This window comes from Corapipo altera, unplaced genomic scaffold (genome assembly GCF_003945725.1).
Source record: "Corapipo altera isolate COAL_440 unplaced genomic scaffold, ASM394572v1 56, whole genome shotgun sequence".
NCBI classification, from domain to species: Eukaryota; Metazoa; Chordata; class Aves; order Passeriformes; family Pipridae; genus Corapipo; species Corapipo altera.
The window spans coordinates 7948840-7972899 of NW_020884896.1; positions in this window are offsets into that span (position 1 = coordinate 7948840).

The following is a 24060-nucleotide window of genomic DNA, read 5'->3' on the forward strand; positions in this document are numbered from 1 at the left end:
CCATATCTCTATTTCATGAAAGACAGTGGCACAGTGATTAACTGGCTTCATGCCAGGAGCTAATAGAAAAGCCAGAAATTGTGTTTAAATCTTTTGTACCCAGCTAAGTTACTTAATATAACAAAAAGTACAATTTGCTAGTCTGTGGAGACCTAAGAACAGTCCTGAGGGTGCATGGTACATAATTTAAGAAAAGTTCTAAGTGATTTGAATTGCCCCATGTACCTGGACTCTCTGATTCAGCCCCTACCCAATCAAAGGAGAGGACTTGGGTTAATTAGGGACAACTGTGTCTATTATTTACTGATGTAGCTCTTTGAGCTATTTTTTGAATTGTTCCTCTAAAATACTGTTTCTCAATATTTTACACAAACTTTTTCCAGGATAAAACATCCATTGTTGGAGCACAACAACCCAATAGCTCCCGTGTCAGTTAAAAAGGCTATTCAGCTGTAAGAGATGTCTTTAGGAATACTATACAGCTAAACTTGATCATGTTCATGTGTTGTGATTATAGAAGTAGGACAAGTTCTGACCTGCCAGTGAAATATTGCAGTGTGATGTATCGTTGTTCAGCCCTTATGAGAAAGAAGGAGAGAACCTTTTATGGACATTTGATCTACTAGAGGTACAAGTCAGTACAAAGTACAGATAGAGTAAGATTTTATAGATTTGATTTTTGACACAGAATCTGAGTTCCTATTCTCAGTTGAGGTGACTCCTTCCCACAGCAGCTGTCTAACTTTGATTTCCATAAACCATAAAATGCTACAAGATCAGAGTTTGATGGTGCTGGAAACAGAGAAATTACATAGGCAATAGTTGCTGTTGGTTGAATATAGTAGCATCCAAAACTTGTTTCAGCGAATTCTATTTCTTAGGAAATAGCTCGTCCTGTTAAAGTTTTTGCTTCTAGCTTAGCAAATCCTGACTCTGTAAAAAAAACCAAAAAAACTCACAAAACCAACAAACAACAAAATATTCCACCATGTGTGTATACATGCATATAAATATTATCAGTTAAATATATATACATTAACAATTTATTCTCTCCTATGAGTAGAAAATAACAAATGAAGACACAGGGGAAAGGTGTTAAATTGTTTTTATTACGTTTCTTTTAAATTCAGAGTATGCCAGTTCAGCTCCCCGAGGCATTAACTGAAAGATCCCAAAAGCAAAATAAACAAATTCAAGCACAAAGAAAAACAGATTCCTCTCAGTAACTTGACTTCTATTTCCGAGTCAGGGTTGTGCCCAGGGAACTTAATATTTGAAAATTAATTTTTTTGCTCTTTATATTTCTCTGTTTCTGGGTATAGCATCTCAGGATTTATTATATTTTATTTTTTTTGTCATCCAGACGAAAAGCTTTGTAATTATTTATTGTTATATTCTACATAGAAAAGAAATATCAAAAGAAAATGTTGAAACTGTTGAAGGGAATGCAGAAAATAAAAGAAAACCTGTTACAGCTGCAAGGTTCAATAACAATAATTAAGGACCTTATTGCTGATTATATTACAGTTGTAATTGGATTTTTTTTGTACCGAATGCTTATGGCATGTACTTTGTCTCTGTAGTACCTGTCCCCTCTGTGGGTAAACACCAAATCTATTAAAGTAACACCAAAAAAAAACAAGTAGAAAAAGATATTATGAGCAAATTTCTCAGATGGCCTAAAGAAGGCTCATTATTTCCCAGCAAAGTCAATAACAACTTCCCACACTCATACCAGGCACATGGAACAGGCCTTGTGGAAGGTCCCAAAACTATTATGACTAATATCAGAAGACCAGATCCTTTAAACATTCTGAAAAAATCTGGTCTTTCTGTAGGTCTTGTTGGCCTGGCTTTGCAAGGAAATCATTACCAGCCTTATCAAAAAGGTGCCTTCCACTGTAGCCTGGAATAGCCTTATGGTGGCTCCAAAAGGCAGCTCCTGGAACTTGCTCTACAGCTGGGATCCAGACTGTAATTTTCTGGAGTAGATTAGTCAGCAAATTGTGTGCTGATTCATTTTTAATAGTATACAAAATGAAAGAAGAAACAGAAAGACATATACTTTAGTAAAAATGGTGACAAAAATTGAAACCAGACAAACCTTATACCATTCTGTTATTTTTAATTAGAGAATGTTTTTGGTTTTTTTTTTTTTTTTTTGGGGGGGGTGTTTCATTTTGTTAATAAATATAGGATACATTGTGGCTGTAATATACCTCTACCTCAGTAACAGAATTGATGCTCTCCCTGCACAGACAAACTCCTTGTTACTCTAGAAATGAAGTTTAGAAATTTCAAACTTTTTAATGGATAAAAAACCCCTGTAACGTGAATATGTATGGATATGGCACATAAGAAAGATATCAGACTAGAGAGAGGCTAAGAGAAAAATCACTAAAGGATTAGTCTCTTTGTGTTGCCTTTGACAACCTGAGCACACAGTCATGCCATATCTGACACCAGCAGCAGCTGGTTTTTATGCAGGTGCAAAATGCAAAGTTGGGGCCAGAAATAGGTTTGGTTTTCTGCCTAGGACTGAATAGGTTTTCCTGTTATCCTGGCTCAGGATATGAAGAGCTGTAACCCATTACACAGAAAGGGAAGGAGAAGGAAATGGAAAGTGTTGGTATGGACAGTTATTACATAAAATGCTGCTAGTTTTATTGTGTACAATCCAATGGAGACATATTGCAGAGATACTATCTTGCCTATTTAAAAAGGAATGGTTGAAAAGAGATTCAAATCAACCACTGACTAACCCAGTTGTTTTGTTATGAGAGTGGGATATGAGAAAGCCATGTTTTGGCATCCAGGAACTTATGCAACCTTAGACAAAGGAAGGAATAGCTCTGTAAAGTTCCTCATCTAGTAAATGGGGATAGAAGTATTTCCCAACCTAGTCATAGTTGTTGTGGGGAAAAAATGTGTGAAAGTTCACAATATGTTCAGCTGCTATTTTAAAAGGGTCTCTGTGAGCATCATTCTTCCAGAAGCTGCCACCAGATTTAATGGAAATTGATGTTTTCCAGTGAAAGATTAAGGGGTTATGAAATTTATGTAAACACTTAATGGGCTGTGTATGGTTTGATTCCAGCTGGTATATCTGGAAACTCAGTTTATTATTATTTGATTTTTAATTTTTTGCTACCTGCAACTTCAGGTATTATATTGCTTAAACACCCTTCACATTCTGGTGCTCCAGAAAAAAAAAAAATGTAGTGCTGAGGAAATACACCCTATCTGTGCAGGAGAGTAATCCTCTTTGCACAGTTTGGGCATGAATCATTCCACTTGCTGTCGGCACTGAATTACACAGCTATGCACAGTGTGCAGTTGCAGGACTGAAATTGTGCCATGCCTACTGCCATAGCAGGTGCCTCCCACACTCATCATTAAACTCAGCTTAATGTACTTGTGCCCACACAAAAGCTGGTGACCTAGCATCTCAGCACTCTCCTGGACTTAGTTCTAAAAAACAATTACTGGGTGATTGTTAAAAGGCCACAAACAATAAGTGGAATTGGGAGAGAATGAGAAGAGGGCAAGGAGAGAGAAACATCTCAGAACCCATTCTCATTTAGAATGTACTCTTTGGTGAAAATGTCACTTACTTACTGCCGATAAAAATGCAGTGTTGCTGAGCAGGTGTAAGTAATTTTATCTAATTACTGCAAATGGGTTTTCATGTATGGGAAGCAGCTGGTATTAATGAATGGTGAAAACGTGTGGGAAGAAGGTTCATTTGAAGAAGGTGGAAAGAAATGCTTTTAATAGCTAATCCCAGTGAATACTCTGGGATAACAGGGTAGTTGAAAATGACCTTAGGCAGTTTAAAAAAAAGAAATTTTTGCAACAAGATGTTTGGAATAGCCTTTAGGAGGCACATGAAAAACAGAGGTAACATCTGCAATTGTTTGTAAACCTCTAAGTATGAGAAATCCATTGGAGCCATGCAAGTCCCATGATAAACAGCATTTCCTAGAAGGAGTCAAAGCTGGTTGTTATTAGGATAGACTATTTAGGCTACATCAGAAATTAGTTCTATGATTTTAAATGATTGGTGACAAATTTTATTTGGAAAAAAAAAAAGAAAAAAAATTATTTCCAGTAATTTGTTTTTGTGAAGCTGAACTAGAGACATAGCAAAGGACCTTGCTGAGTTTTTGTCAGAATTAACAGATTCAGCAATGGAGGGAAAAAGGAAAGGGCATCTGACCCATTTAGAATGATACTGATTTTAGCAGCTAGGGCAAGTCACACAATCTCCCTCTGACCCCATATTTTATTCCACAGAGGATAAACTTCTAACCTAGGTCAATTAGACTGTGGAAGATGCAGTTCTACACAAGGGATGGAGTCAGTTAAAAGCTTCCCAGTAGTGGAGACAACATTAAATTGTGCTCCCAACACACTTAAGAGGCTGGGCCCAGACTGTTACAGGAAAGGAAAATAAAATGCAAGAGACAGAATTAGGGTAGATAGTTGACAAGAGAGTCATGGAAAATCATGCTTAATTGATTAATTAATTTTTTGTTGTTCCTTCCAGTAAGGTAGAGGCAATCAGGGGATGCAAATTCTGTTGCTGGAGTGGGTCACTTCTGTGTCTCTCACCAGAAGTTGCCACCCCACAGATCTCAGGACTTCCCAGTACAGCAACCACATGGCTTTCCAGGGTTTTGTCAGGGAGGTAGCAGCAATTTTTCTGTTACCAGACAGAACAGAAAAATAGATAGATATCCTAGATAGATGACTATCGACTTTTCCAAGACAAGGGTTAATATACCAAACACAGTAAAAAATTAATCTAATATATTTCTCTTCAAGCTGTCCACCTGGTTTAACTGTAAGTTCATTAATATTGTGGCAATTCTTATTCGTATGCATTAACTTTCGGGTGGCCCATCCAGAACTTGAAGGACCAAAACCATGCAGTGAATAAGCAGGAACCTCGTAACATTTATACCAAGAAGTTAGGCAGTTCTGATCTCCTCCTCCAAAGGATACACTCTTTTGGCCACCATCCTGCTCTCTTTGGCTTCCCTTCTAAGGCACTATGGTTGACTGTCAACCCTGTAGTGCTGTTGAGGCATTCAACAAACTGCCTCGATAAAAAGAGGTGAGCAACTACTTCATGCATGGGCTGATTGATGATTTGACACTATATGTGGGTAAGTACTTTGCTCTGTCCAGGCTGAGATAGATAGCCATCAGCTCCTCCTGTACACAACACTCCTGTGCATGGAAGGCCTTGGGACCACAGGACTTGCCCTCTTTGCCTGATATTTTGACACGGAGAGAGTGTGATATATGACTTCAAAAAGTCAAGGGCAAAAGCATGTTGCTACAGGCGGGTAGACATTATCTCCTCTGTGTGATGCAGTATTGTCAGTAGCACTAGAGATATGTGCTGAGGAGAGGGGTATCTAAGTTATAATCTATCTTATCTCAGCTAAGACAGATGATGCATTGTTGTTTTAGCAGCCGCACCGGTGGGATCCATCCTTCATGAATGACAGTACATAAGAATCATTTCAATGGTTTATGGCATCTCATAGAAAGTCAAGATTTGGTGAGGGAAACAGAAATTGGCCTGAAAAACAGTTTGGTTTTATAAGCGGGGAGGGACAAATTATAGATATGACAGATGTGCTGTACATGCTCATGTCAGTTTGTTTTAGAAAGCCATCGGTCCCCAGCTAAAAGTTGAATTTCCCCCTTCACTTGAAGCACAATATCGGGTCATATGTGTGTGCCCAGCATCGCACAGGATGGAATACAGTAGCTCTTTTAATTCATGTTGCTGTACACCAACACAGAGACTGGCAGCTTCTCATATCCTCCTGCAAAATAAATGCTATTGAAACTATTACCATAGCCCAAGCTTTGCTGTGTTTGCTCTCTGGATACACACACTGATCCCTGTTCAGAAGGATCTCAAATATTCTGAAAACATTATCATGGGCCTAATGTTATCTTAGAGCAGAAAATATGAGAATAGACTTGCAACTGCATTGTAGTTATGCTAGATGCACTCTTTTGTTCATTTTTTAATGCCAAGGCTGCCAGCAGTGTGACAGTATTGAAAAGAAGGCTTTGGAGTACTCTGGAAAGCAGCTTCTCTGGGATAGATGACTTGACCTATATAGTGGCATGTAGTGTTGCTACATCAGGTCAGGAGGACCTGCAGAAGGATCTTACAGTCCATAGACACAGCAAAGGAAACAACAGAACAGTTGAGTAGTGCTTGAACTTGGACTGTCAGAAAGCAAGGGCTAAGCCTCCTTCAGTTTCTTCCTATGCAGACATAATACCACGCAGAAATGTGTCTCAGGGAAGCAACTGCACTTCCTTTTTCCCTCTTAAGCAGGAAGTCTTTTAAACCTTTAAGCTGGGAATGAAACGTCATTGCTTCTACTGCTCCAGGCACTTTCCTATTAGAGGTACATAATTGCACTGGCTCAAAGGACAAATTTTCCTACTGCATCTTTAAAAGAGCCATTTACTCATCACAGGGTGGTTCTTATGCTGCCCGTATACAACAGGCTGGATCCTCTAGGGGCTTGCTGGCATATGGAGAAGTGCCAGAACCACTCCTCTTCCTGTGCCTCACTCCCACAGCCTCCCCTCGACCACATTCTGGGGTTGCCAAGCAACCTCCTGCGAGAGCAGTGGGGTGAGGGAGAGCTGTCAAGTTTATTATTTTTTTGTCTTGAAGCAGCAATCTCTCATATGTAACTAAAAAATTATAAGAGAGAATTAATTATTACTTGAACATCACAATTAGGCCTCATCTCCCCTCCTCTCCCCATTCCCTCATTTGGTGTCCTGCATAATTTCAGAGGTCCCAGGAAAGGATTGCACGTAAACACATGAAAAGCAAAAAAGTTTGAAGCCAGCTCTATTTTTTACATTTGTAGCTGATTCGGAAGTGAGTGGACCAGGAGGGTCTCCCATACTGTTGAATTTAGCATCTGACAAAACTGCAGGAAATTGAAGCCAGTTATGCACAGGGATGATACATATTAGATATTTGCCAAAGGCAGGGAAATTATATGAATTTAAAAAGAAAACAAGACTTAGTTTTACCATATCTCTACAATATATTTCTCATAATGATTTTCATGACTAGCCTGTGCTAACTATGGATCTTCTAAACTGGCTTATAAGGTGACAGAAACAACTCTAGAGCAGGGCAAGGTGGCATTGACATCTGACGTCACTTATCACGAAGTAACTTCTCCACACACACTACGTTCATGCACAGTCAATACAAGGAATTCATGCAAGATGGTACTGAGCTGCATGTCTAGATCCAAAGTAGCCTGTTTGAATAGTGGGTGTCATGTGGGAGAAAACAACCACCCATATCTGCTTCATCTAAACTCGTGACCAAGTCTTTAACTCCTGACAGACTTGTGGACTTTATCTGGCCCTAGAATGGCATGGAGGTTTTATAGATATTGTATAAAAGGACTTCATGGGTAAATATGTAATTTGGTCTTGAATTAGGATTTAGCATGAAGTATAGATACATCCCATGTGTCACATACAGGGAATAAGAAAGTGAAATGAAGAGCATTGCAGTGGTGTATGATTCCCACCTTAATAGGAAATGCATTAATTTGCGATATTCTCATCACTCTAGAGAGCATAGTGTATCTAATGCTTCAGTGAAAGGTGAAAGAAACTAAAAATTAGGTTGTTATTATTAGCCTAACCCAAGGGAATCAAACCTCTTAATTGGTGTAATTGAGTTCTAAGATGTCTACTCCTCAGACAATATTGACTACAGAACCAGTGACTGTTGCTGCTTCTAGTTGACATAAAGTGTCCTAGTAGTCTCTTCTACTCTGACTCTTTGGACTATAGACTCTTCAGGACTTTCCTGATCACATCTGGTGTTGCAGCAAGTTGTGCAGCAGCCGTGTGGACAGAAGGCACAAGGCACCACCCTGGGCTTGGCAAGGTGAATGTATGGCCACAAACTTCCAGAAAGAGAGACATAGGCAATACCTATTTCTCTTGAGACCTGGGCATAGAAGGATATGTGTAGTAAGGTGAAGTGTGAATCTTTACACCATGTGCACCCCTTAGGGAAGGAGAAATCAAAATAGACTCAACTAAAATTCTTCCTCCTCTCAAGCAGGACTTGATAACGAACAAACATATTCACTAACATGATTCTAAACCAAAATCTCAGGTGTCATTTGCTGTTACCTCAAGGGAGCACAGTCTTTGCTTACTGGTTATATTCAAATAACTGATGGGTAGTAATGGAAATGCATGCTTGTGATTCACAGGCTTCATGAATTTGCACCATTTTTATTCACTATTCTTTACTTCTTATTTTTTGGCTTCTTTGGAAAAAAAAGAGTAAGTCAGTCATGGAAAGTAAGCAAAGCTTTTGGGGCCAAAAACCACACCAGTGATAATTATAGGAAACAAATAAATATTAAATGAGATCATTATTCATCCACAGGTAAATGGGGGAGTGGGAAGGAGAAGTTTTTAAATTATTCACAAACCTAGGGGAAAATAGCTTGATTTTTTTAAGGGTTTTTTTTTCCATTTTAATCAGATTTACTGGCTGTGCATCATAATGAGATGGTGTTGCTTTTTTTTTTTTTGATACAGAACATACACTTCTTACAATAAGAAACAGTAATTTGAAAAATTCTTCCTCAAAAGTAGCCCTTCTTATCTTTTCCACTATCTATGCAGGGGTTTTCAATTTTCAGTATAAACATGCAAGAACTTCAGATAATGATAGAGCAGGTGTGCCTAGGGAGGATTAACTTATGGGAGTCAATAAACAATTATGGGGTAGCAGCTGGATGATTGAAAGAATGTTAGCAGCACTAATAGTTACAGAAAATAATGATTCTTCTGCTCCATGTATAGGTCTTTTAATGTCCATGCCACAGGCTTACAGATTCAACTGTTTTCTGGGTTTGAAACTTCATAAATAAGACAAATCTTGTGTTTATGTGACTCTGGTGCTGTCTTAGACTCTGGTAAGGTCTAGCCTTCGCAGTATTGAAGGTCCTAAAGTGTGACAGTAGGGGACTGGGATGATGCCATCATGACTCTTAAACCAGAAGAATTTACTATAAAGTTTAAGAAAATCTGCTTCTGAACTGTCACATCCTCTCTCATCAAATATTAGTGTATTAATCTACATCAATAAGTGTTTATGCAAAAGGTGAAAGGAACAGTCCCACTGCTGGACATGACTGTAAAGACCTGAACTCTTCAGGATGTCAAAACTCAAGAGAATAATGTTTCAGAGGTAGCTGGCACCTTCTCACCCATTTCCGTAGCAGGGTACATTTGACCTTTCCACTTGTGATTACTTCACCTCATTGTCTGTTACAAGTGTCTTTAGTGAAGGCATGAACAAGCTTTGGGGCAGGCCATAGAAGACAGAGCACAGAAAATCACTCTGAATGTCAGAACTACCAATGAGAAGAAACCCAGTCACCACAGCACTTTGAGAGAGGCAGCAATGAGGCATCAAGATCATTAACAAATAGAGCTGAAATTTCTTAAGAAGGGTGGTGTTGACAGCAATCCAGGCATATTCATGCAGGATAATAATAAAAAAATAGTATTTTTCTTAGGAGATTTAGATGAAAAATAATCTATAATATGCAGTGCTATGCAATTTAGAATGTTAATGAAAAAAGAGTCTAAAACTGATGATTGAATCTTGTACTTTAGCCACAGGAGAAATGAGCTCCCTGAGCTCTTTCCTTTTTGCAGCCTCTGGAGTATCTTTCTGTCATCCAGAATATGAGAGTAGATTCTTCAAAGTATAAGTCTGGGTGTGCAGTGCCAGTGTATGAATTAAAATAGACTGCACGATAGAGGTGATTGAGCAAGCGGTTGATAGGCTTTGCTTTTCTGAGCTTGTTCTTGACAAAATAGACCAAAACCAAGAAAAAAGTATAAAAGCAGCTAGAAATGAGGATGCTCTTCTGGTAAGATATACTTGATTCCTGAGATTTCTGCCCTAAAGCTCAAAAATGACAATGTAAATATTTTGCAATGCTGAAAGGTATATCACCAGTATAGGCAGACCATAATGGTGTGCTTTTTCCCATAACACTGTCTAATCATGGTGCCATGCCAAGATGCTTCTTTTAGTACAAAAACCTCTGGGACACTTGAATTCCTTCAGGACGTATCTTATGTCAAAACCTCCTGTCAATTTGAAACTTAACAGCCTCGACTGCTCAATTGCTTTCAGTCATTCTAAAAGGTTGATGTCCAGTATCTGGTGACTGAATGAAACATGTTGAATTTGGTTCTCTTTGCAAAGTCTTCTTCCGACTGCATCTGAAAGAGGAAAGAGTAAGTGTATGACATACTTATCTATTGATGACTCCAGGTGGAAAAGAAGATTTATCCAGGGAGTTATATGATCCATTTCTCAATTCTCTGTAACAATTTATTAAATAAAGCCTGTGGTGGAAAAAAATCTCTCTTCCAAAATGTCATTTTTGCTCTAAAAATCTCTGCCTTGAACAGAGGAATGTCCTTTTAGATATGAATCTTTGAAAAAGGTTTTGTTATCTCAGAAGGCATACTTTGGCGGTCAGGATCTCACCTAACAAGACAGCATTTGTTATCACCTTGATATGCAAGCAGTGCAGACATTTGCCAGACAAACTCATCACCAAGATTGCTTTTTGGAATCAAAATGTTTGTCTTTGATTTTGCATATTGTCAGCAAGTCTGAATCTGGGAGGTGTTCAAAGAGAAGTCTAGTCCCATGGGGCTTGGTTATGGGACCACTTCCATACTGTGTAGAGACAGGAACACCTTTGGATCACCCATTGAGCCAGTCTTTAGCTAATAACAAAGATTGCAGACCTCACCAAGTCAGGTTAAAGCTGCACGGCTTGTTGTAATCAGCAACATCTTCAATGAAAACTGGAACAATTCTCAAGTTCATGGAAACACCAATACACCCCAATGAAGCAAGAACAGACAAGGAGACAGATTACAAGTGATGTTGCTGGTCAGACAGGTTAGTCTGGAGTAGCTGGCGGCCCAGCAGCACATTAAAATGGGTGAGAGATGTGGAAGGGCTCTGCATAGTGAAAAAATAAATACTGCTGAGCCACAGACTGACTTTTGAAGGTTAATTGGACATTTAGTTTTAGCTGCTGTCACAATTGATCAGTCATGTCATGCTGTAATGAAAACTAACACCTTCCAGGAGACTTAACTATTCCAACATAGGAGGCATTGTTTCAGTAATAATGGCAAAAGTAAGGAATGTTCCTTTGTGTATTGCAGACGTTTATAGCTGCAGCAGCACCTGTCCCCTGGAATTATTAGCTGTTCTGTTTGTGAAGGAATGACCTGATTTTTTTCTGTTTGTTTGTTTATTTGCTTGTAACACCAATATAGAAGTCTGTCTGGATCAAAGTAATTCGTGGTAAAAGGTCAAAAATAAAGAGCTGCTTGGTCCAAAAGATGTCAACAGGAAGAATTATGAATAAAACCATAGCCTGCAAAAGAGTGTGGCTGTATTTTTAAATTGAAATAAGTCATATTCAAGTATATAAAAAAAATAAGCCTAACAAGTTCTCAGATAGAATGGAGGACCTGAAGATAAAACAATTTACTCCGCAGAGATGGGTCTTCAAGCAAGACTGAAACTACAGTTTACCCACACCACAAATATATTAGATAACAGGAGGCTCATGTTTTGGACCAAGGCCAAAAAACAAAAGAAGGGAAACTACATTCCTTTTAGCACCTCCTCTGTGTAGCCCTGCCCAGGAGTACAGACCAGTAAATGTCTCCTGACAGACATTCCCATGGCTGTGTGGTGCATTCAGATTGCCATTGATACTATGACAGCAGCAAGTTTGTCAGCCCATCTATTAGACTTTTCATGTCCTTCTCACTTCTTGACATGATTGTAAGGTTACCATGCTTCCTTTGGCATGACTTGTTTTATCAGCCAACATAGGAATTGTTCTGAATCCTTCAGACACACCAAAGTGGCAGTGGAGCCTTCTTCATTTGGTTCTTTCAGGCTCACATATCCATGTGTCCATGTGATCTTTGGTGAATTACCCCTGTGGGCTGAAAAGTATCTGTAGCAATGCCTGAAAGACTCAGAGATCCTCAGGCTCCTGAAGTCATTCAATTTCTCTGATACAACATATTATTCTGTATTCCTCCATGTCAATCTCTTCAACAATTTCTTGCACAGTACTAAAGAGTAAAATTAGTACCCCGTCTCTAGAGCATAAAGCATGGATTAAATACTTCATTCTTTCCAGAACCTGTATAAGTCCTAGTAAAGTCTGAGTTTTAGCCATGTTACTATAACAACAGATCATGATTTTGGCTGATTATTTTAAACCCACTCATATATATAAGCTGGACTTTGGCAGGGCCCTTGTGGAGTGGACATACTTTATTGCGTCCAAGACTATTAGGTTTCTGCTAACCTCTAGTCACAAATGAAAATTGTCTGAGTTTGTAGGAAGGATAAGAAATACAGGGACACACTTAAAGGAAAGGACAAGAAACTAAATGGCAGATGTGAAGCTAAGGAAAATTATAGATGGGAAGTGAAATGCAAAAGAACTTTTCATCAAGTTATAATAATTACTAAAAATATTTTAACAGATTATGACAAATGGAAATATTGTATTCCAGTGACTTCTTTGAATTGTGTTGCTTGAAACATCATTTTCCCAATATCTATATTTATCATAAAGAAGGGGCAAGACATTACCTGTGGTATATTCAGTCTGAACAAACTCCTTTAGCGGATGAAGCACGGTAGGAAATCCTGGCACAAAGGTTAAGGAACCAACCAAACAATAGTTTCCAGGAGGTTCTGTAGCAGTGCAACACACCTGAAAGAGATCTGAGTTTGTCTGAAGATGCTTTATTTTCTTGACAAAAAACCAAATGAGATTTACTAGCAAATGCAAAACCTCTTCATAAATATTGTTTCGCTTACGATTCCATTTTCAATTCAAGGTGTTGTATTGATAGACGTATATGCCCCTCATCCATATATGACTAGGTTTTGTAAAAATATTGCAAGAGATACTAAGGCAATTGGAAAGGAATTACTGTAATGAAGTGGAATTATGATACGGTAAAAAAAAAAAAGAAAAAAAATAAAAAAAAGCAAGAAAAAAAAAAATAAAAAAAAGCACCAGCAAAGGTGAAGAAAACCACAGAAGAAAGATTCAACTACGTGACTAAGACTTAAGAAGGAAGAAAGTAAAAGCCATGATGAAAAAAGGAAGTCCTGATCTGTACTCAATAAGACTGTGTTGCTGCATAGCCATGACACAGGAATAAATGTGCTTTACATTCAGTACCTGTAGGGCTGAGGACTGTTTTAGCCCACTTTATAAATCTGTATCTGAAATCAGAAAACAAAAGGCTTCAAAACAGTTTTGCTCTTTCAGCCCATGATTCAGGTGTTGTGAACATCAGTGTGTTCCCCCTTCCCTCAGGCTGTTTTCTTTGGCAGCTACTCAGCTTTTCCATTAAGATTTGTGTGTTGTAGCACAGGCTGCTGATAAGTTGTTGTGTTGATGGCTTTGCCATCTACTGCTTGAACCTGCTGGCGATTTCCTGGTAGGTAGGAATTAATTCTCCAAAGGAGGGAAAAATCTGCGGTTTATAAATATATTCTTTACTGCTCAACCTTCAAGAAACTTAAACTAGAAAGGCATTTTTCTACTTTCTTCAGTACAAAATCTTTGCCCAGGATTTTTTTTTATTTTCTTTGCTATTAGTAAATGCTTTTCTCAGTGTAGCTCCAGCCAACCTCTCTTGGATGAATGGTGTCAAACAATGCTTCACTAACAGTCTTCTTGATAGAGCAGCTCAGATTCCTTTGTTGGACCAGAAACAATCAAGTTTCTCCAAAGGCAGAACAGCACCTCTCCTTTAGAGGAAAGTTGGAAAAGCTCTACTTGACAACACACAGGGGAGGAACAGAGATCGAAAAACAAACTGTGTACAACCCAACTCAGAGCCTCCACCTCTGTCTCACATGTAAGGCCTTCTGCCTTGTGGTAAAACCTGCCATTAACCATCCTCCCAAAAGTTGACCACTCTATTCCTCTAGTAGAAAGCATAGTGTGCCATGCTGTGGACCCCATATTCCCCTGAGATGTAAGAAGAATTACTGGCTTGGAAAAGGCAAAGTGCTTCCCTCTCAGCCACAAGCTGGATGGCAGCTACCTCCAATGCACATGACTCTCAGAATCACAGAATCATTTAAGTTGGAACTACCTTAATATTAGAGTCCAACCATTTGCCTAACACTGCCAAGTCCACCACTAAATCATGTCCCTAAATGCAGCAGAAACCTGCTCAATTGAACGCACATGGGTTTGAATGATTGCTAACTCGGATCAAGGGCATCTCAATGGTGTTTTTCCATTTTTCCATCATCCTCCCTGTCCTTCTGCACCTGTCTTGGCTTGAGAAAATTGGCAGGTTCCCTTATACACTGAGAGGAGATCCTGTCTGTCATGCTAAGTATATGAACTAGGGGAAAAGCTGACCAGGGGCCACTGCTCAGGAACTGTCTGAGTATTGTTTCATGAGTGGAGAGCAATTGTACTGTGCATCACTTGTTTTTTATATTCTAATTATTTTATTATTATTATTGTTATTTTTGTTGTTGTTATCATGCATCTTTGTTTACCCCCACGAACTGGTTGGAAATTTCATAACTAGAAAATCTCTCAACTCATAATTTCTAAATCCTTTTGCAATAGCAGACTGTGCAAAAAGACATTCACCCTCCAAGTGAGCATCTAAGGAACAGAAAAAAGAGAAACATGGGCAAACATCACCCTCTAATCAGCAATCAAACTTTTCTATGAAGCTCTGGAGAGCCTGATTAAAAGCAGATATGGGTAATTTTAATGAGGATAAAAATACAGCTGCTACAAGAATTAAAAGCTCCATGAAGGCCCCTTGACTCTGTAGTAGACTTTCATACAGGGTTAATAGATTTGGGCAGGCAGTAAGCTATGTTTTTATGATGCTTTTTATTAATCACAGGAGTTGTGTGTTGCACTGCAGGATGAATAGAGGGAATGTACTGAAGTGCAGCCCTCCCTAGTTGCATGGCTCTAAAACTGAAACACAGATCATTCTGAGAGATTTAGGAAGCACTTGTCTTTCAGATAGCCATGAGATTGCAAGCTTCCTTTTTTCAGTGTACAGTATTTCCTTGAAAAAAATGGGGATAGAAGAGAAGGATTCTGCCAAGCAAATACTCTGAAAGCAAACCATGGTGAGGGGGGCAGTTTTACCCTTCTTAAGTGGTGATGTTGGTCTAGGTGTTCCCTTCAGACCGTTTTGGCAGGGAAATGGCAGCAAAGTTTCCAAAAGTAGTTGAAAGTTATCTTCAGCAACAGGAAAAACAAAACACACAGGGAATGCCTTAACTGGCAACACTGTGAACGGGATGTTTGTATTTACAAAAAAAAAAAGAACAGTCCCCATGTCAGTAATAGAAGGAAGTTCAAAAAACATAAGCGGGGAAAAAAATCCTCCTTCAAAACTCTCCAGTAGGAAACTTTTCTAAGCAGCTGAATGCAGTGATTTTCAATTGCTTTTGAACTCCCAAGTCCTACCAAAGCTCTCTAGAAGAAAAGATCTAGTGTAGACGTTGCTTCCACAGACTGCATGTACATGTATGAAGTGACATTTCTTCAGGTGCCAACAGAGGTGTCAGATGTAACTGTGGATCACAAATGGTCCAAAGACCACAAAACACTATTCTTGCATTTGACTGATCTGTTTATCTGTTTCCACATCAAAAGGCCATCTGAACATCTCCTCAATTTGTACATCTTCACCACATTCCCATAAGACAAAATGATACTTCACCCCATATTTCAGACTAGATATTTCTGACAGTCATGAATCACTTCCCACATTTTTGATCACTAAAATGTCTTTGTCCAAGTTACCTGACTATTAAGAGTCAGGTGACATGGTGTAACATGACATGACATAGTTAAGAATTTTCTCTCAAAAGATATTTTCATTTTAAAATGCAGTTTTATTGTAACTTTTCTTTTAACAGAAGAGAAAATTTGAATGGATTTTTAAGCTAAAAATGGGCCAATATTGTCCAAAAAATTGCTTTGACACTCATTAAAGGAAGAAAAAGGTGTTTCAATTTGAAATGCCTTTGTATTTAAACATTAAGCCAATTTTAGTCAAGTCTTTCTTTTGAAGTCAACATCTAAATGAATATTTTATGAATTTCATTTTGAGCCTTTTCAGTGGGCCCTGACAGAACACATTTCAGTGTGACCAGCTTGGGGGAAGAGCTGTGGTTTACATTTTTCAGTTTTACAGTGGAAGTTTTAAAATAATATCTTGAGTTTGCTTTTCTTCAGAGGTTAAATTTTCTTTTCCTGACTCAATTTTCCCTGCCCTGTTCATCTGGGAGATAGTTAAATACACAAAAAGCTTTACTATTACAAAATTTCTCCTGATGTTCAATGCAAGCTTTTTTAAATGTCCTCAACACAGCACAGCTCACAGCTATGAAAAACTGAGAATAATTTTGCATATTCAGATATGTATTTACATCCTAGTTAAAGTGATTTCTTTTTCAAGGTAGAATGTACTTCAAAAAACCTTGAAGAGAAATCAATGGCCTCAATGGTAAATAACTTTGCACACCATAGACTCCAAATTTGCAAATAGTCTTAGGAGACCCTTTTTTATTAAGACATGTATCTATAGACTTTGGAGTTTTTGTAAATTCATCAAAACCAGCACAGGTTAAAAAAATACATAGAAGAATTTTCTAGAAATACTGTGTGCAAGCTAATAGTGTCCAAAAGAAAGCCTCCTTGAAGCTGGAAAGAGGCTGTTATGAAAACATGTGGTGATCCAGAACAATACTGTGCTGAAGTAAAGTGCATACTAGTTCCCAATTTAAACAAAGGGGGGAATTAAGGGAAGACACTGGAAATGAGCCCAAGCTAACTTTATAAATGATTAAGTGATAATAATCCAAAATTAATTCTAATCTGCAAAATTTAGGCATGTAATTTACCGACTAGTTTTTGTTCCTCAGTGAGCAGTTCTTCTAATGTAAGCACTTGAGTTTCCCCATCATATCAGTAGCAGCAGGTCTTCTTGAGGACCTTGTGGATGATATTCTGTACTGAAATGAAGTCTTTGGACTTCACCTTTTTCATTTGAAGACTATTTCCACCAGTGCTGCTGCTAGGCATAGTGGTTACTTTGTGTACTGTGGTTTTGATGGTGAAGACACAACTACAAGATAGCCACAACTGAGACTCAGTGTTCAGGGCACCTGCAGCACATCCACAAGGGCTGTCATCTGATCACACCAAGTAGCAGAACATTTACTGTAGGATTTGTTGAAGCAGAGAATAAAGTAGTTTGTTGGCTGATATTTATCTGCCATGCAATACAACTCATTCGCTCCACCACAGACACATTTACCTCCCAACTGTGTTTACACATCAGCTAATTTCTACTTGAGGCTGCTGCTGTTTATAAGGGAAACCAAGCAATTGTTCCTAACAATGCTCTAAAAATAAATGTGCCGCCTTTACTGGGGTTGTTAGAATTCTAAATAGTGCATTTCATGATCATTTATAATGCAACAGCCTTAATGAATAGTGCCAAATCAGTCTTAGTATTCTTGAACTACCCGTTGCTTAGTTCCTCTCTCTCTTTCCATTGCGTTTATGAAAAGAATAACAATAAATCACTTTATATTTAGAAAACGCTTTTTTTATCCAGAATGAACCAAGAGGATTAACAGCCCTCCACCCAGTCCTCAAACTCTGAGCTTAGGGAAAAAAAATCATCAGCCATGACAGGAATTAGGGCAATTTCTGGAGCAGGACTTATCTGTGTTTATTTACTTTTGATGCAGATATTAGAGCTGAGCGGACTAGGATGTAAAATATTCTGGGTCACAACCAGAACTGCAGAACAGATTTTGGTCAGACAATTAGCATAAATCATTGTTCTTGAAAAAAAGTTGACATGAGCTTTTTAATGACATGAATAAAAAAATTCCTCTTCTAAAGGCTTTTCTGAAAAGTAATAAGCTCAAAAGACATGTTCCTAGTAGCAGTCTTTAGATATTGACTCAGTATGGATCTGTAGGTTAAACTAAGGCTCAACAGGACCACTCACTTCTGTTGGGAAGGACTCCATCCTAGTCCCCTAACTAGCTCTGTGATAAAAGTTACATGCTTTTCAGCATATCTGATGTGAGCTTGCTTTTCACTAGAGTTGAAGCAATTGAATCCAGTGCTGTGAGTTCTTCTTAAAAGGGACACTGGCTGAGAGGAATGAATGGTTGAAAGATATTGATGAACAGTGCTGGATGGCACCGTGCTTAATAATGATGAGTCACACCTTGGCAGCTCTTGGGAATGACCCTACAAAGAATTAGGAAATTAAACTTACTGGAAAAGAACCTGGTGCAGTCAATTTTTATTTTTCTTCTCTTAAATTCAAGTTTCTTTTGTCAACAGCAACTAAAGACCCCTTCAGAACAACCCCAAAATCCCATAGTTAAGCACTCTAGGAACTACACAGCACTCTGGACAATGTTCTCTGTCTAACTGGTATTTTCTATTCACCTTTTTAGTGTCAGGGCTAGGACTCATTTGTTTGGTACAGAACATCAAAACATCTTTCCCAAGTTCCCTCCAACTACCAAACTGAATGTCCTATGAAGAATGGCCAATGAAGAAGCTTATTTTTAAAATCTCTTAAAATACATTTTTCAACCTTTCTTCTCTCATTTTATAGTGATTTTTGGGGGGAAGGTTGTTGGGCTTGGAGTAGTTTAAATCTATAAAAATTTACAAATTGTATTGGCTTTGGTAACCGGGGCTTGCCAGAGTGACTTCTGTGAGAAGCTGCCAGAAGCTTCCCCTCTGTCCGGCAGAACCAGTGCCAGCCGGCTCCAAGATGGAGCTGATGCTGGCCAAGGCAGAGCAGTTGGAGAGAAGAGTGAGAATACGTGAGAGGAACAACTCTGCAGACACCAAGGCCAATGAAGGAGGAGGGGCAGAAAGTGCTCCAGGTGCCTGAGCAGAGGTTCCCCTGCAGTCCCTGGTGCAGCCCGTGGTGACTCAGGCTGCTGCCTGCAGCCCATGGAGATCTGTGGGGGAGCAGAGATCCACCTTCAGCCTCTGGAGGACCTCGCACCAGAGCAAGTGGGTGCCTGAAGGAGGCTATGACCCTGTGGGAAGCCTGTGCTGGAGCAGGTTTCTGGTAGGATCTGAGGGCTCACAGAAGGACAGGAGCTCATGCTGGAGTAGGTTTGCTAGCAGGACTTGTGATCCCATGGGAGACTCATACTGGAGCAGTTTGTGAAGAGCTACAGCATGTGGGAAGAACTCACAATGTAGAATTTTGTGGAAGACTGTCTCTTCCGGGAGAGACCCGTGGTGGAGCAGGGGAAGAGGTGAGGAATCCCCTGTGAGGAGGAAGATGCTGCAGAGATAACGCGTGATGAACTGATCACAGCACCACTGTTGAGGGGATGGAGGTAGAGGATTCCAGAGTGAAGTTAAGCCTAGGAAGAAGGGAGCGATAGGGGGAAGATGTTTCAAGATTTATCTTTTTTTTTCTTATTATCCTACTCTGATTTCATTAGTAATAAATAAATATTCCCTGAGTCAAGTCTGTCTTACCCATGACAGCAACTGTTGAGGGATCTCTCCCTGCCCTTGACTCGACCTATGAGCCTTTCATTACGTTTTCACTACCCAATGCAGCTGGAGAGGGGAGTGGTAGAACAGTTTTGGTGGCATTCAGAGAGGTCAACACAGTACATAAAGTAAGGTTACACTTAAAAAATTATTTCAGAAGGAAAAAAAGTGAAAATGTTTAAAGGATTTTGAATCCTAGGGTGGACATTTTTTAAAAATATTATTTTGTAACTTTTAGAATGTTGGGGCATTTTTTTGCCTTTAGTGTTTTCCTTCAGAATGTCATATATTTTTGAGAAGTTAAAGATGAACTGCAACAAAATAAAAAGTCTGAATCAAAGTTGAAAACCACCACATACCTGAAATGATTCATGGCATAATTTTGCTATTTGAAAGCAACCTCTCAGGATGGTGTAGCAGAGGTGTTTTTCTCTCTCACACACACACACTATCTGTTTCCGCTCAACCATAAGCAATTATTACTGCCCAGTATTCCAGTTGGATGGCAAATCAAAATGGTAGCTGTTCTGCACATCAGTTTAATCCAGATGATCCATATCTTGAGTGGGTGAATTTGTGGAGAAAAGAATTTCTAATCCTTGATGGATTTCAATAAAAAACAAAACAGCAGAGAGGAGAAAAGATGCTGAGAATTAACTGTGTTTAAACAGTGTAAAATCCCAGCAGAGTACTGAGATTCCAATGCCTGCTGGTTTATTGTTGAAAGCTATAAAAATCAAGAAAGCATTGACATAAAACATATGCTATTGATATTTGGTCTGCAGCAACAGAGGGGCTGAAAATGAGGGGGAAGCTCAGCACATCCTTTCACACCCCCTTACTTACAGCCTACCTGTTTCTAAAATATAGCTTGGTGAAATTTAGCTAACCTCCATCTGCTTTTCTTAGAAGCAGAAGCACCAGAAATATCAGTGTGTATGAAACATATGAGTCATCATTACTAGTATGCATCTGGTAATCCTAAAAACAGAAACATTAAAAAAATTGTGCACAGAAATAATTCACAACTAGTACAAATAGGTGTGGATGACTGAAAGGATTGTGGAAAGTTTAAATAGATGCCTCAATATATGTGCAAAGAAAAATGAAGGAAGGGTTTGCAACATCCCATAGTACAGAAAAGATTTTCACGAGCATCCAAGCTAAACCAGTGGTTTTTGCATATATAAAACATTGGCTAACATAAACCAAAAATAACACAGTTTGAAGATAAGGAGCAGCAGACAACAAAGAGCAGTTAAAATTTTTTGAGTGACAGAAGAAATACAAGTTTGTCTGCAAATTTTGGTAGCCAGTGAGACAGCCATCATCCCTTCCATTCATCTTGATACTACTGCCTTCTTTGTCTTGCATATTTGTGTTTATATGCTTATGAAATATTACTTGCTCAGTTTTGTAGTCATGTACTTACTACTTACACATTTCTTACTAGTTTAGAATTCCATGAAACAGAGGCTGTTTTTTCCTCTGTGACAGAAATAGACATGAAGAAGTCAAGGATATGGCAGGTGATGGTTTGAACTCTATCCTGGCCATGGGTGCAGCAGTGACTTCTGGAGTAAAGATCAAGACTCCTCATGTAGTGCACATGGGAGAAAACAGCTATATCCCCCTTTGCACCCTGCCATATTCTTTAAAGAGACCTGTGCAATATATAAAGAAATCATATAGGAAGTAAATCCATCATTCCTGGTTAACCATAGGTAACTCTAATTCAGTGCAATGAGGCAGAAAATTCCTGGGAAGTAACTGAGCTAAGGTAGCCATATGAAAAGTTAAGCTTGTGGTACAGTGGCATAAAGAACTGCAAAGAGTAATTACTGGAAGGGTAACTTAATTAACAGGAACAAACAACTGATTGTGCAATTAAGGAACACCCTGTAAATCATTACAAACCTCTTGTCATGCAGTATTTCTCCGCAGCCCTGCTGTAGTGGCCCTGCTCAGTCAGCTAAGAGTTAGGGCTAAGCTGCAATCATGTTTTGATTGCTATATTATGAACCAGTAATGATGATGACTTATGTACTTTCCTTAATTAGCCTGAGTAACAATGCAAATCGCTAACCCTCTATTTTACTAATGTTTTGATATATGACAAAGTGCGGGAAGTCATATTGACTCGTACAGCACCAAATACCATATATACCACATGCAGGTTTACTAGTTTGCCTTCCTGCTTTTCACACAAAAGACCAGCTCTCCAAGGGAAGGCACAAAGCTCCTTCCTTATCATAGATCATTTAGCCAGAATGCAATAAATTGTTCTGTTTCGAGTTTCAAATCCACTCAGACACCACTGGGTGGAAAACTAGATTTGCACTTCTTTGATTATAAGGTTTGCTTCTATTTAGAAAAGATAGGAAGAGAGAGAATAAAAGACCTCATTTCAGTATTATGCAAAAGGAGAGTAGTAGAGAAAAAAGAGATTGATAGAACAAAGCAGAATAGTGAGAATACGAGAGAAGAAGAGGATTTAAAAACCAAGTTGGCACGACTGTTCTAGAGATAAGATTCCTTGAAACTTCACCTTTATGAGCTTGTTTGCAGTTGTTTCTTTAATTCTTTGTGATGAAATTGTTGTGTTGGACTCCTCTCCTGGCTTAGGATGTTGGTTTTTTTAGTTTAAAATTTCAGTGAAACTGTGTGAGACTTAAGTAAGAGGGTAAGAGAAGTAAATAAAATGTTTCTGCTGCATTTTGTCATAGCTTTTCTAACTACTTGAAAAATGTTGATTAAAAAAAAAAAAATCCTACATTGTTCCTCTGAATTCCCTAGGAGATTTTGGTTTGTTTTTCCTTTCAATCTTTTGTTCCAAAGGCAGCACCTACATACTCAGAAAGAACATGCCCTCATGGTGATTGGGCCATCACTGTCACCCGAAAAAAAACCCAAACAGAAGCTCTGTTCCCCAGCCTTCTTTCGGCCATACCAAGATGCATTAGCAACTTCTTTCTGAGAGCACAACCACTGATATCTCCTCCAGTACTGACTGCTGCTAGTGAGCAGTGCCATACTGGCTGCTCTGAAGAAATGCCATCTTTTCACACGCTGAGCAGTACAAGCAGTTGTTTCTTACACTGTCCTTTGCTGAATGCATTTTTAAACCATGTTGACAAAAATAATCTCTAGGGGAAAATTGCCTTCTGTGGTCCATCGGTCCTTGGCCTGAGTTTAGAGAAGCTACTAACGAGGCTGGTGATTAGTGACAATTCTGATGACAGGACGTATGGTGGGAACATCTGGCTGGATGCTCTGAACTGGATGCAAACTCAACAGCCTGACCCACCATTTGCTAGTGTGCAAATGGCTTTATATTACAGAAACTGCCGGATCATTTATCTTCATTAAGCCACAGTCCCTAAACCCAATAATTAATGACAACTCGTCTTGGAATGGCCGTGTGGAAATGTAAGTACTAAGGGAATAAACAAATTCTGGGATGAGGAAAAAGTGCAGGATGGAGGGGAAGAGACATAAAAATGTGTTCTCTGAAAGCATTTGGGATCCTGAGAGGACATTTCAGCATGGACTGGACCACTGGTATTTCCTGACTAAAGTGAGCAAGACCAGTGGCTGCATGAAGCTGTCTGAATGTGGTGCAAGTGACACAGCTGGCAGAGGACAAGCCTAGTAGCTTTCTTGTCACACTAGGCATGGGCTGTAGTGGTCTAGTGCTGCCTGGCCCCTGTTATTGTCAATAAATAGCAGGGCCACAGCTGTGATTCATATCTACAAGAGGAGTGGGAGGTGGCTGGCTCTTCGTGTGAAGTGTAGACAGGGACTCTGTCTTCTGAGGTTTTCTGTGCATCCAGTCCTAAATTTCAGCCTATCATAGCTGTCCACTTTCCTGAGCTACATGAATTAAATGTTCTGTATTCCTTGAAGCAGGGTACTGTGTCCTAGGTACCTTGGTATTCAGTCTTTGTGAAGACAGTGTACGAACATAGCTGTGAGATGGTTGCCACAATTTCCCAGAAAGAAAACTTCAGTGAGAAAAAGTTAACAGCTTCTATCTAAGAAGGACAAGACAGTGACAGCAGACTTTAAAACACACTCTAAAAAAACAGTGCACTCAAGGAGCACAGCAGAAAGAAGCCTGGTATGGAGCTCTCATCATCATCATGGGCCTCTTACAATCTGTCCTAAAACCCCCAGAAACTATAGAAAGAAAGGTGATTTGTAAAAGCTGTGTTTTAAAGTTAGAGTGAAAGTGGTTTCCATTTACTCTTGTATTATGTTAATTCACATAAAGACTGGAGAATTGAACACTAATTTTAAAAAATGTTGATGGGAA